Source organism: Stegodyphus dumicola, chromosome 6 (assembly GCF_044657685.1).
Source record: "Stegodyphus dumicola isolate Sdum_Otavi_A_Nest chromosome 6, ASM4465768v1".
Classification (NCBI taxonomy): domain Eukaryota; kingdom Metazoa; phylum Arthropoda; class Arachnida; order Araneae; family Eresidae; genus Stegodyphus; species Stegodyphus dumicola.
In genome coordinates this window covers 23990649-24004060 of record NC_140773.1, presented here as the reverse complement: position 1 = coordinate 24004060, position 13412 = coordinate 23990649, and positions in this window count along the sequence as shown.

Below are 13412 nucleotides of genomic sequence, written 5' to 3'. Positions count from 1 at the left end.
TTATATTGTTTTATTTAAGTTATTCTGGTGTTTTTCAATGTGTCTGATGTCCTGCTCAAATTACATCGAAGCCAAGAGGACCGACCTACGAATTTCTGCTTTCGCAGGCGAGAAGCAGAGATCAGTATAATATATGAAAATCCGGCTGTGTTATTCGGCATGAAATCCAAAACCTCGGTGCCTCAAATTCAGGGAATTTGAAATATGCAGATGAGTCATAATTCATTTCGGTATCACATATTTCCTATAACATAATTGTGCGATGTAGTGAGCGTAGTGAGAAATGAGATGCGTAATTAACAATATAATTTAATCACTTATTCTTAGTGAGAACAGAGACAGCGTTGATACAATGAATACATGTTGCGTGAGCGTTCTACTGCGTAGTAGAATAATGTATTTCAGTTGCCAATTCTCAGAGACTAAATTTTACATTATTTCTTGTTGCCAGATGTAACAAATTAACATAATAAATGCACAATAACAAAAAAAGACGGGAAAGTGCTCCGTTAGCCAAACGATAAAGTTACAAGTACGGAATAATAATACTTCCTTAAATTTTGGATCATCGCATGCTTTCCTGCAAAGTAATCACTTCCATTAAATTGTAAGTATGGTTTTAATGCATCTTTTTAATTTTGAATTCTAATTTTAACTATTCACTTTTCGCATTTTATATCTTTGAAGGTCAAAGATTGGTTTGCTTTGGTTTGTTTTGGTTTGGTTTGGTTGGTTTGGTTTGTTTAATTACGGGAAAGCTTCAAGGGCTATCTGCGTAAGGGGAGGGATGCCTTCGTGGAGGCATGCCTCCCCTTACGCAACCGGCTCGTACGGAAACCAGCTCGTACACACGTTACACAAGAAGGCAAAAAAAAAAAAAAAAAAAAAAAAAAAAAAGGCCAAAGAAGAAAGCACTTCGTGGTAGACAATCTTCATGACATTATATATTACAGACAATTTCTATTGTTCCAGTTCTTGATCTTTCCGTGAATAGAATGATAAAAGTTAACAAAGCTGATCATTCTTATAAAATCGAACGTAATTTTCGTCGCATTTATCTATTTACACAGTTCACGTTACAAGTTCTCGCCTTTCGCATACAGACGTTGAGAACTTTGCTGTAATTAATGAATTAATTAAGTGATCTAGGTATGTGAAAATTCACATTTGAATGCAAATTTATCAGATTGTGAATTAATAACTAAGGATTTATAAAGTAATGTGATTTATGAATAACTGACTTGGCATTTTTTTAAGAAAAATGAGTCTATTTACGAGTATGAAAAATACTAGGAGTGAATTCACAAAATTGTTTGAACAGTTTTTTACGACTAAATATAATAACGTACTTCACGATTTATTCATCCCCCCCAAAAAAAATACTATATGAAGATGGTAGAAATTCTGTTATCCAATAAGGTAAGTAAAGAGTGTGTTTGTTGTCCTCTCTACGTACACAAGTTAGTGGTCGAATAAAGAAAGTCACTATGGTAACCCAATTGGTCGAATTTAGTGACGTAATGAGGAGCACTGGGCTTTCACAACAGGAAATCCCAGATGTTCTGCATTTGTTCGAGTTGCACTTGTAATTTAAGGGCTGATTTAAGTGTTCTCGAACAAACGAAGACCAACTTTCACTTGTTAGGTGAAACCATTTAAATAGTTTCCTCATTTACTGTTAGATAACAAAGAAGAAAATTACATATTCTATACTAGTGTTCTTGAAAGATAAAGCTATAACTTTCCTTTTGCTAATAAACTAAAACGTCATTATATTAAATTTCAAAAAATAATGCAATAGGCAGTTAGTTTAACAGAAGACTGATTTAAAAGCTTTAGGGTTTAATGATTGTAAAAATTCTATTGAATCGAAGCTGTGTCCTTAACATATGTATCACGTAGTTGGGGTTTCTATTATACTTGCATATCAGCAAATTATATCATGATTATTTTACACTCTTTACATGCGTAACTGTAATTTTCATTAATTATAAATGTATAGAGCTAGTTACTGTTATGGCATAAGGAATAAAGCAATTAGTAAAGCTTTGACTTGAGTATCCAACGAAAATTTGAGTTGAGAAGCATGAGACTGGCGAGTCTATTGCATGCTTGTGCAAGATTACTGCAATCAGAAAGCAACACTTGGAACATAAAAAAAAAAAAAAAAAAAACCACCTTAAAGAATTCACGAAAAAGTATTAGTAGTTAAGATTCTGAAAATGGTATTAAATACATAAGATGATTGACAGATACAAAAACCTACAGCTCGTCGTATGAAAGCATTATTCAGTGGTATTTGAGAGGCAAATCACACTGCCACTGATACTGTTAACATATTCAATTAGTGATTTTAAGTTATTGTTAACATATTCAGATAGTTACTTTAAATTACTGTTAACGTACTGCTACGAATTTTGTAATTTTTAAAACTCAATATCGGACTTGTGCATTCAATCTATTACGAATCCGTACTCACGCAAAACTTTTTTTTTTTTTAAGGTTAATAAAAACTTATTTTTATAAAAAGAAATATTTCAGAGTTCTAGAATTTTCCACCGAAATATTCGTAAAAGTGTATACAGTATCCCACAGTACAATCAGTAGTTACACTTCAAACTACTTTAAAACGTTAAACACAAAGCAATGCAAAGCGCATCTAAAGAGAATGCTAATCCGATGTCACGGTGCACTCACAACAATAACAACAGCAGCAACTAAACAACTGAGAGCAAATGCTCTCTATCCAGTCTTAAATACTTTTCAACCGGCCGCGAGATATTTCTAGTACTTTCTATTTCTCGAAATTACTGGAAAGCAAAACAAAGGTTAAATTACGGTTACAGCTAACATACTGGTTTAGATTTATTTAGTTTCAATGCATATTATTGTGATGCAGGGACCGCACCAAAATGTAGCCAAATGGGTGGCAAATTTGGCGACTTTTGGCAGTTTCTCGTTGATATCTTGAACGTTGATATCTTGCCAAATTACCAAAATACCCATTTACTCAATATTAAATGCACTTGCCTCTATATTCGTATTTTTCCGGCATAGCTTTCTCTTAGATTTGTCTAGCGCTACATAACACAGAAAAATACAACAATTTTACTTATAATTCTACTAAAATCATAAGTACGAAATTCGCAACAATATTCAGGTAATTAATTCAAGTTACAATTTTTGATTTTCCGAAATTTAATAGCTGTTTGAGAAGATGAACTAAAATCAGCTGCTGAAAGGTTTTTGATCATTATAAAAATTTAAACTTCTGAACGCTTTGAAGTGAAGTCATTGATAACATTAACATTTTCGAAAAAGGCTTTATGTAATATATTTTAGTGTGCAAATAAAATGGGACAAAGTGAATTTTTCATAATTTATATAATACTTTCATATACAGTGGTAATAATAAATATGTCCTCCTTTAGCAGAAATGACTTCTAGAATGTGCTTGGGTATTGACTCTACTAGTTTTGTAAATTTTATTTTTCACTTCTTTATCATGGAACCACACTTTTACAGCTTTCTTAATCAAGCGCTTTTTTGTTGTATAATCCATTTCGCTAAGGTATATAAAGTTTAGAAATCTTCTTTGCAATCATTAACTGTAATTAAACTTTAGGTAGACTGACAGCGAATCATCACTAAGTCTAATGTAACAACTGAAATTTAAGAAGGATGCAAAAGAAACTTATTTAAAACTAAGTAGAACAGAAGCCACACCCGGTGCTTACAAATCAGCCAACCACTTGTGGCGAGATAATTTAAGCTACAGTTAAGTTCAACGGCAAAATTCATATAAGCTAGTAGCTGAAGGCTAAACAAATCAGTTAACGCGAAATTGGCTCAAAATTCAAGCGGTGTGGATATCAACTATTGGCAATTATAATACACGGTCAAATACTACAAATCGTATCTTTTCTAGCAACTTAGTAAAGTGCTCTCAAGAAGCTGGACACGCTCTGTCTTACAGTCTAATAAACTCACCTTAAATAATGACGACCTAATTAGCATTCTAGTTGGAAAACGGAAGACAGAAATGACTGTAAAGATCCCAAACATAAAATAACAGTTTAATAAATAAAGGAACTTTACAGATGTTTCTTGAGAATATGCCCCAAGATTTTGATCGCATTTAAATCTGGTGAATTTCCAGACCAAGCTAGCACAGTAATTATATTTTCCAACATGAACCTTCTGACAGCCTTCAAACTGTAGAATGGAACTATATCTTAGTTGAAATGTCCCTGGAAATGTCTTCAAAAATGGCACAATCTTAAGTTATAAATTTCGGTATACTTCGATGAATTCATCATATTCCATCAGTGGGATTTAGACTTCCAGTGCCATTTGCAGCGACAAAACCTTGAAATATTTGTTTTTGATACAAATGGTTACGGTTGTTGGATATGCTGAGGTGTTAGTGATTCATCCTTGGTTCGTCTAACAACGTTAGATGTGTCACTATGAACACATAAAAGAATCTAATCGCCGAAAATGACCTTTCAAAGTTATTTACGGTCCAAAATTTGCATTTTTTGGTCCAAAATAGTCGTTTTTGCTTTATTTGATGTGCCAAAAGTTATTTTTTAATTGCCTTTCTTGTCTTCCGACTGGCAGTGAAAAGTGCGGCACATTTTTTCAGGGTAGGAATTGTTTAGACTTTGAAGCTGTTTTCCTTTTCCTTTCACGTTTGTCCTTCATTTCTGCAGAAAATAAATCAATTTCGTAGTGTGTCATCAGAATTCGCGAAAGCTCGATTTCCCCACGCCAGCCGCGGAATCAGTAATTCTTACAGTCACGGTTGTGTGACTGTGAAGTGCAATAATCCTTAGACTAAGCGGTTATATCCATTTTAGTACACTAAAATGAACGAGTGCAAAACTCATTTATAAAGCATGCAAAAGTAGTTTCCTCTTCTTACAGAAACAATCTTAAAAATGGTGCAATAATCCTAATTTATTGTATAAAAGTAGTCGAACGCAGATATCCAGACGACATTAAGGAAGATAACAGTTTTGAGTGAGTTGCTGGAAACCAAATTAAAAAAAAAAAAAAATAAATAAATAAATAAATAAAAGCCTTGTTCCAATTAATTTGCACACTGGTAGTACTTCAATAAAATAACATAGTAATCTACAAATACTAATGTGAAAGGAATTAAGCCTTTTACAAAATATATAAATGTCCACTCAAAAATGCACGCATGTCTTAGTGCATTTCATATTCATAAGGCTAACAAAATCGGGCTTAATTGTGCTACTGCTCCCCAAATTTATGAGTACAGTGCAATCACTCTTGGTCAAAAAAGAATTCCTGTTTTTTATACAGAAAGAATTTTTTATACAGGCTGACGGCTTGAGTTGGCTTACAGTAGTTGCTAAACTAAAATGCACCTGAAGCATTAAGTATTTGGTAAATAAATTTCTAGAAATTCCTATTTCTTAAAAATAATATTTGCTTTTCACTGTGTATATTTTGAGATTATTTCTGAACACTTATTTTCCGAGGTGGCAACGCGGTTTGCTTCTTTCGAGGATACGAAGAGTCAGGTAGCGGCTCACATTCTTTTCTACTGTTGCGAAACGTTAGGAGACTTGTCTGAAGTTTTGTGACTGCATCTTATTGCAAACTAAACTCACAACAGTTGACTGCGGGTATCGTTCTCAGTTCACATCCAAGCATATAAGTGTTACATATTTTTGGGAACTTTTGATATTCTGTGAAGTGAAAATATCGTTCGAAAAGAAAGGAAAACAAACTAACGTGATAATGGAAATGAAAATAGATGCTTTAAAGGGAGTAGACAAAGGGCAAAACGTAAAAATAATTACCATGAATTTAGGTGTTGGAAGGACAACGTTGATAGGGTGGAAAAAGAAGAGGTCCGAAATCGAGTCTTGGTGTGGAAAAGAGCATGAAGAAAAGTATGAAAGGTGGTGAATGTGCAAAAAGTGAGCGAGGCATTTTATTGGTGGTTCAGGCAGCAAAGGGAACAGGAAACACCCCTTCATTTAAACTAGCTGGCGTGTTATGGCATCTGCTGTAAATGAAAAATAGGGACGAATTCGAGCTGTAACTTTCTAGGAAACTGCAAAAATATTTTCCCTACAACTAAATTCTGTATTAGCAGTAAGCGGAGGGTCAATGTCTATTACGAATGTCGAATTTTGAATAAATATTTGCTTTATCAATGATCTCAAAGCTTGACGGCAGTACAGTGTACATACACATCTTACCATGAAACGTGGAAATTTATTATCTATATTTTCAATTTTATTTGACTTATATGCTGCAGAAATACTTTTTAAAATATTAATCTAAAGCCTCAGTATTGTACTTACCCCGATTTTTAGATAAACAATGATTACATAACAAACTTAAATAACGAATCAATTACACCTTCCTATTAAAAGAATAATTTTAAACTGTTACCAAATAATAAAACTGAAATGCATTTTAATATAAATCTTCTTGAAAAGTGGTGGTTTGTTTAATTTATTGATCGATAGGCAGTTATAACGTGCATTTTGCTTAATTTTACTTCTATCAAATAGTTGTAATCTTATAACTATTCACTACTTTATAAACGTTCATGTAAGTAAAACATTTAATTCATATTCACATTCTAAATTTAATTCATAACCACAAGGTAACACTCAGAAATTTTAAAAATCTCCGATAGCTTCCTAACTTACAGCATTCTTGATTGCGATTACTTAATTAAAGGGAGACATAAAAAAATTTTGAAACTGAAATTAAAAGGAGACTTCATTTTTGAGGTAGCATCTTTTTCTTTTCGGAGTTCAGAGCCACCCATCCGTATAATTACCCTTCAAATTACTCCCGCCTGAAAGTTCTGAATTAAAACATTATAAAAAGGCCGTCGGTTTCACCAGGAGCATTAGATAAAAGAGGATAAGAATCCTCCTTGTCATAGAGCTGAAAAAAAGAAATATAGTCATAGAGTCGCCTGTTGGATGGTTGAAAAGCAACTTTCCCCAGCAATATGCATTGGCGACATTATTTGCTTAGGTGTGGAGTGTTATGTATTTTTATATAAATTTGCTTTATAAGGTATTTCTCCCACTATTCTATCCTAGCGTGCCTTCGTGGTGTAGTGGTTCTGCACGCTGGGCCGGCATTCTGGTCCGTGGTTCCATTCGCGGCAAAGGCGACCGCTCATTTTTCATCTTGCCTGCTTCCAAAAAATGGCAATGTCTCTACAACTTATTACAAAATTTGGATGTAATACAAAATTATTAGATTGTAATAAACACTGATGAAGAGATTATGATATCAAATGAAAAATAAATCAAAAAGGATTGTCAGCAGTTAAAAGCAACTTAAGTAGCATTGTCTGTTTTACGAACTATTGCTAAAAGACTCGTGGTATTACTATCGTTATGAACCTAACACGTGGTAATTGTTTTCTTTCGATACCATTTTGCCTCCTTGATTTTCTAATTATTAACTTGAAATTAAACAATTAAGTTAGTAAAAATGAAATGCCTGTACTGGAAGTTATTCACTGAAATGCTGTAATACAGATGGCAGGTGAAAGCGGCGTCGGACAGTTGGACGGCTTTATATAACTAATCGGGTGTCGTTTAGTACCCGCCATTGTCCAGGACAACACCCTCCCGATGTCTCGCAAGGACTGCCTCGGGAGTTTATTGGATAAAGATTGCATATGAACGCGAAAGGGCTGAGTCAAAACCACCATTACAAATACTCACAAGTCCATTACAAATGCACAAAAGAAATGCATAAATGCATTACGATAATTGAAAATACTTACATATTCATACCTAGCACAGTTATTGGATGCATATATACACAGCATACTTATAAATAATATATGTACTACATACTGTAAAAGGATACATTTGTATATAATAAGCACACTAATTAATACACTGAACCCGACATACTTATACACAGATTTCTACGGCATATTTAGCAATAATTTGCTATGGTGAGATGTACATATAAATATTAATTCATTATTTCCATGCGTTAATACACAAAGTACATAAATATAATGCACAATTTACGAAAATTAATATATACATATATATAATACAGAAATTACATGTATTTAGTTGATAAGCAAGTATATGTAATGCACAGTTAACGAAGATAAGAAATACCCGTACATGTGCTGCACAAATTACATCTAATTAATGCACAAGTACTTATACATGATACGCACAATATGATGGTAAAATGATATTTCTGGAATACTACAGTCAATACTAGGTGTGGAGTGTTATGTAGCTAGAAACTCACTTTGCTTGCTCAACACTTAGGAGATGGATTGTGGATCAGCGTCTACTGCTGTGCGCTAATTGGAGCATAAGTACTGGCCTAACAACTGTAGTTTGTACTTAAGTTTCTTAATAACTTCTGGCTGCCAGGCATCAAGTCTCTTGAACGGTGGTTAACAGTTCTTACCAATCTCTTGAAGGGTGGTGGTTCGTTGTTTGGATGAGGCATTCGCCACTCCTCCACCAGAGGACATGCCGTGACATAGTGCTCTGGCGTGCCCAAATTGTCACAAACACACACATTAGTGGGTGATATCTCCCTGTCGAAGAAACACAACGGAAAGAGTCCATGACCGCATTGGCGTAGCTAGAGTTTCCAGCGCCCGGGGACAACTGAAGAATTTGCCACCCTTTCTGTGTGCCAGGAATGGAAAACATTTCATTAAAAAATTATGTAGCATCAATTTGGTGCCCTTTGGATGCTGCGCCCGGGCACAAATGTCCCCCCTTGCCCCACCCTAGCTACGCTACTGCATGACCGGTAATGTATCTGGTCACTGAGAGTACAGGAGGTATGGCATTTCTTTGTGACAGAAGCCATGAAAAATACGTCCACCTTGCGCTATTTCGTCCCACTCCTGCCACTTCCTTAATACGTTGAGCCCGGCGCCGGTCCCCAGTGAACTTTTCGTGTGGCCTGCGTCGTTCCCTGGGGACCGGCAGTGGAATTTTCGTTTGGCTGGCGTCGGTCCGCTGGACCGACAGTATTAACATTCGCGACCACGAGCTTTGTCACGCACAGCCAGAGCTTGTATGTCGGTAGCCGACAAAGCTCACCAACAGATAAGCTCTGCTCAGTGCACGAAGTCGCAGATCACCCTGCAACATTGCACCGCTTGATCGCTCGCGCCAGCTGAACGGAAAGGACAGCAAATTCGGCGCCGGGCTCAACGTGTTAATGCTGATTCCCGCACGTGCCTCTTGAGATGCGAATTCTGCAGTGGAATGGAGAGCTCTTGGGCGTCGATATTGCAGGCAACCTTCTTGGCCAGCACATCCGCTTCCTCATTTCCCTGGCGTCAGGGATGCGCCTTAATTCAGGAGATGTGGAAGCTGCCGGGGTCCTGACTGTCTCTAAATAGGTGTTATGAAAGGGATTCTGGAGGACGAAACTGGTCGACAGGCTGTCAGTGAATAATTTAATGTTATGACATTCAAAGTGTCCTGCAGCATAAATGCTTGTCTAATGGCTACTGCCTTTCTGCTTATCCAAGATAGCCCTTCCAGATTTCCAATACCTCCCGATTTTGTTTAGCGACGTAACTGCAGATTCTAGCCCCCTCCACTTGAGAACCATCGGCACAGATGAAGATAATTGTGTTGGACCCTCATCACGTTTTTGCAGCATTTTGCTAATGCTGTAATACAGAAAATGCATCATTAAGAGAGACATAGGTTCTCATTTTCATTACTGATTTGAAGCTGAGTAAATTACGCCATGGCGATATAAAATTTCCTATGAATTCTTTCCTGTCTTCGAGCTGGAGGTTTCATAATCCCAACTTACTTCGATGGTGCGTGAAGTTCAGCCATTCAAGCAGTTCTTCAACAGCTGTTCAATTGAAGAAACATTTTGGGGAATATTGTCATTCTCATTGTTCAATGCAGTCAAAGCAGAGTCCGAATCAGCTGCGAAAAAAAACCTGAATTAATGTAACAATACTATCCATAAACGCAAAGTGATTTTGGAGCAATACTAACCATTAATGCAAAGTAGCTTTTAAATATATAGCTGGCAAAATCTAGAAGATTCCAGCTTACTGTGGCATAAAGGTAATGAAGACAACTATGCTGCAGAATCCTAAAACAACCAGATATACCATTCATTGCCGTACTTAAATATCTCCATTTCATTAAATGCAAAGGTTAGGTTTGGTTTAGTTTATTACAGCAAAGAACGCTAAAGGATTCCAGCTTACTGTGGCATAAAGGTAATATAAAAGAAGAAAACTATGCTCAGAATTTTAAAGCAACCGGATATACTATTCATTTACAGTACTTAAACATCTCCATTTTATTAAATGCAAAAGTTTGGTTTGGCTTAGTTTATAATACCAGAGCATGCTATGGTTATCTGTCTAAGAAATGCTTTCGTGGGGGAGGACTTTCTGAGGAAAATTGGCTCATATACAAGTTAACCATGCGGAAAACCACGAAAACGCCTCGGCAACCACCCCATTCGCCTGGAGTTAAAACCAGATCAGAACTACCAGTGCTCAGCGATTTTACCGCTCGACCGCTGGTGGGCTAAATGCAAAAGAAGCATTTTTAAATTAGGACTGATGTTTACACATTCCAATATTAAAGAATGTTCTACGCCATTTTTCAACATTTGAATGTTCTTGGCAAATTATATATTTGCCAAAAAACAAAGCTATCCTTTCAAAGAGGCTATTACATATAAATATTATTGCATGCTACAGATTCGTATAGGTATAGATCGTGGATAGGTAGCTAGGTGAACAGAAGCACTTGAAACTTTACTGAGAAGAGTAACAGCACTTGCAGCCGAAGTAAAGACTACAAACAGCCCAACCAGAACACCACAGATAAGATGAAATTCTCCCTACACATAAGCAATACCTTCATGTCTCCAATATCGCTCTCAAAGCAAAGTCTAAAGCAGTAATCATCGAACAGAAAACTTGGGGATGCACAGCACCAGCGCAAATCCGGTGCGGCCACAGGAAGTCACTGAATGGTAGAACTTAGCATCCGCAGAGATTGCATCGAGCAGCGAAAAGCTTAGCACCGGCCCTGGTTGTGTGAAACTCACTAAGAGTCTGAATCCAACTGATTAACCTCCCTTTTATAAATAGTTCAACGTTACGAGGAAATTCTGAAAACATCAATAAAAATTGCTCGTAAGCTTCAAATATAAGTTTTCTGGGAACTTCCAATTATGTTGTAACGTTGGCAAGAATTCACCGGCTGTCGCTAACTTAGCACCAAAAATTTTAATCGAAAGTGGGTACGGGTTTTTTTAATTCCTAATCAAGTCTTTAAGATAGCAAGTTTTTGTTTCCCTCTATCTTTTTACAAGGAAAATAAAAACAAATGATATAAATGATTGACGTATAGCTACCTTTCATTACACATGAAATAATGATACAGTACAAAGTCTCTAATCCGGACTCGTCGGGACTTCGGCGATTCCGGATTATAGATCATCAACTTAAATCTGGTAAGATGGCATGCAGAAATTATAAAATTAAAAATATGAAACAGTAATTTATGAAATAAAGAGCAATTATAATCTAAAGGGTATCAAAATTTACAAAAAAAAAGCTTAATATTTATTTGTTTACTTTATTAAACATTTCTTTCAATGTAAGTTGTTTAAGTTGCTTCGTTTTATGTACTAATACTTTTTCTTTAATTCTATAAACGGACATAATTTCATGTTCATTTACAAAGTTCCGCTGTTCAAGTCCTGTAATCGCTGTGCCGAGAATACCGACTAACTTGTCAATAGAAATGTTTTCGTTTTCACTAACATCTCCGTCACTTTCTTCATGCCTTTATCCATTTTTTTTTTTTTTTTTTTGCAGCAATTCCACTTTTTGTTTGATGGACATCGAAACATGCTTTCGCTTTGTAGATCCTTTGGCAGCTCCGGTATCGGAAACTCTTTTTGGCATAATCGAAAGTTCAAGCTTACTTTTTATAAAATTGCTCTAACAGTCTGCGAAAAATAATAAGCCGGATCCAATTAGAAGATTAAGGAACAACGCAATCTGCAACATTAACTGAAATAGATCATTAGATAATTTAGCCTAGCTTATACCGTCCGTTATACATTAAAGGCGCGTGCGTAAACGCATTATACGTTTACGCATGCGCAGAAAGCTTGTAACTCTGAGGTGCGGATTATAGATCATTCTGGATTATGGACGTCCAGATTAAAGACTTTGTACTGTATTATACATTCTAATTATCCGAACTGCGACTATCCGAATCGCTTTCAGAATTTTTCAAAATCAACTGAAGAAGAGAAGGAAAAAAGAAGCTCAAGAAAAGAAAAGGGAAGAGACAGGAGAAGATGAGGATAATGGTCACTTGAGGAATTAAGAAACATTCATTTGCAAATTCCTCGATTTTCAAAAGTTAATACTGAGGATACAGCAGAATGGATGGTTTGTGATTCATCAGACCCTGGGTTTTAAATTCTAAATGGTGAACTTATTGAAAGTGTGAGAGAAGAAAGTGTCGAGGAAGTAGATGAATGAAGTTGTTAATGTTGAAGCAGACGCGGGGCCATCAGCTAGTGAAGCGTTTGCCGGTCTTGAAACTGCACTGAAGTGGATGGAATGCCAACCCCAGTATGACCACAGGCAACTTCTCATTGTCAAGCGGATGCACGATTTGACTGCCAGGAAACAGATGAAGACAGTCAAGCAGCTTACTTTGATCGAGATACTCAGAAAGCAATGACTTTCAGCACTTTTAAGTACTGTACATGTAACGCTATGTAACATGTACATAAAAGTGTTCCCTTTTCATTTTAATTAATTTAAACTTCCTTTTCTTTAAAAATAGTTTCTTTCTTTCCCTTTTCAACATACAGTAATTAATTAAAAAGTACATAAATTCTTTCTTTGGAAAAATTCCAATTATCCGAATGGGGTCTGATCCCAATTGATTCGGATAATTGGAGTTCTACTGTAGTACATTTTTCATTTCTTGTGCATCTTGCTACTATTCAGCTTCTGGGTTTCATTGCAAATCATTTTACTTAACTTTGCTACACTTTTGGTGACTTGTTTACTTTGCTTTCCTAAGAAAAAGTGTTAAAGATTGATTGCTGTAATCTTGGCTACTTTCATACTCTTCACAAAAAGTAGCTTTTAGCACTTAAGAAGGCTGTTATTAAGAAAAACATTATGTTATAGTCAATTCTCAATTAACTAGGAGGGGTGGATTAACTGGAATACAAATTAGAGCCCACGCAAAAAAAAAAAAAAAAAAAAAAGAAAAAAAGAAAAAAAAGAAAAAAAATCGTTTATTACAAAATGATGAAACAATTTCAATTACAATTCAGCAATGTACAAAAAAAAAAAAAAAAAAAAAAAAGAGAGA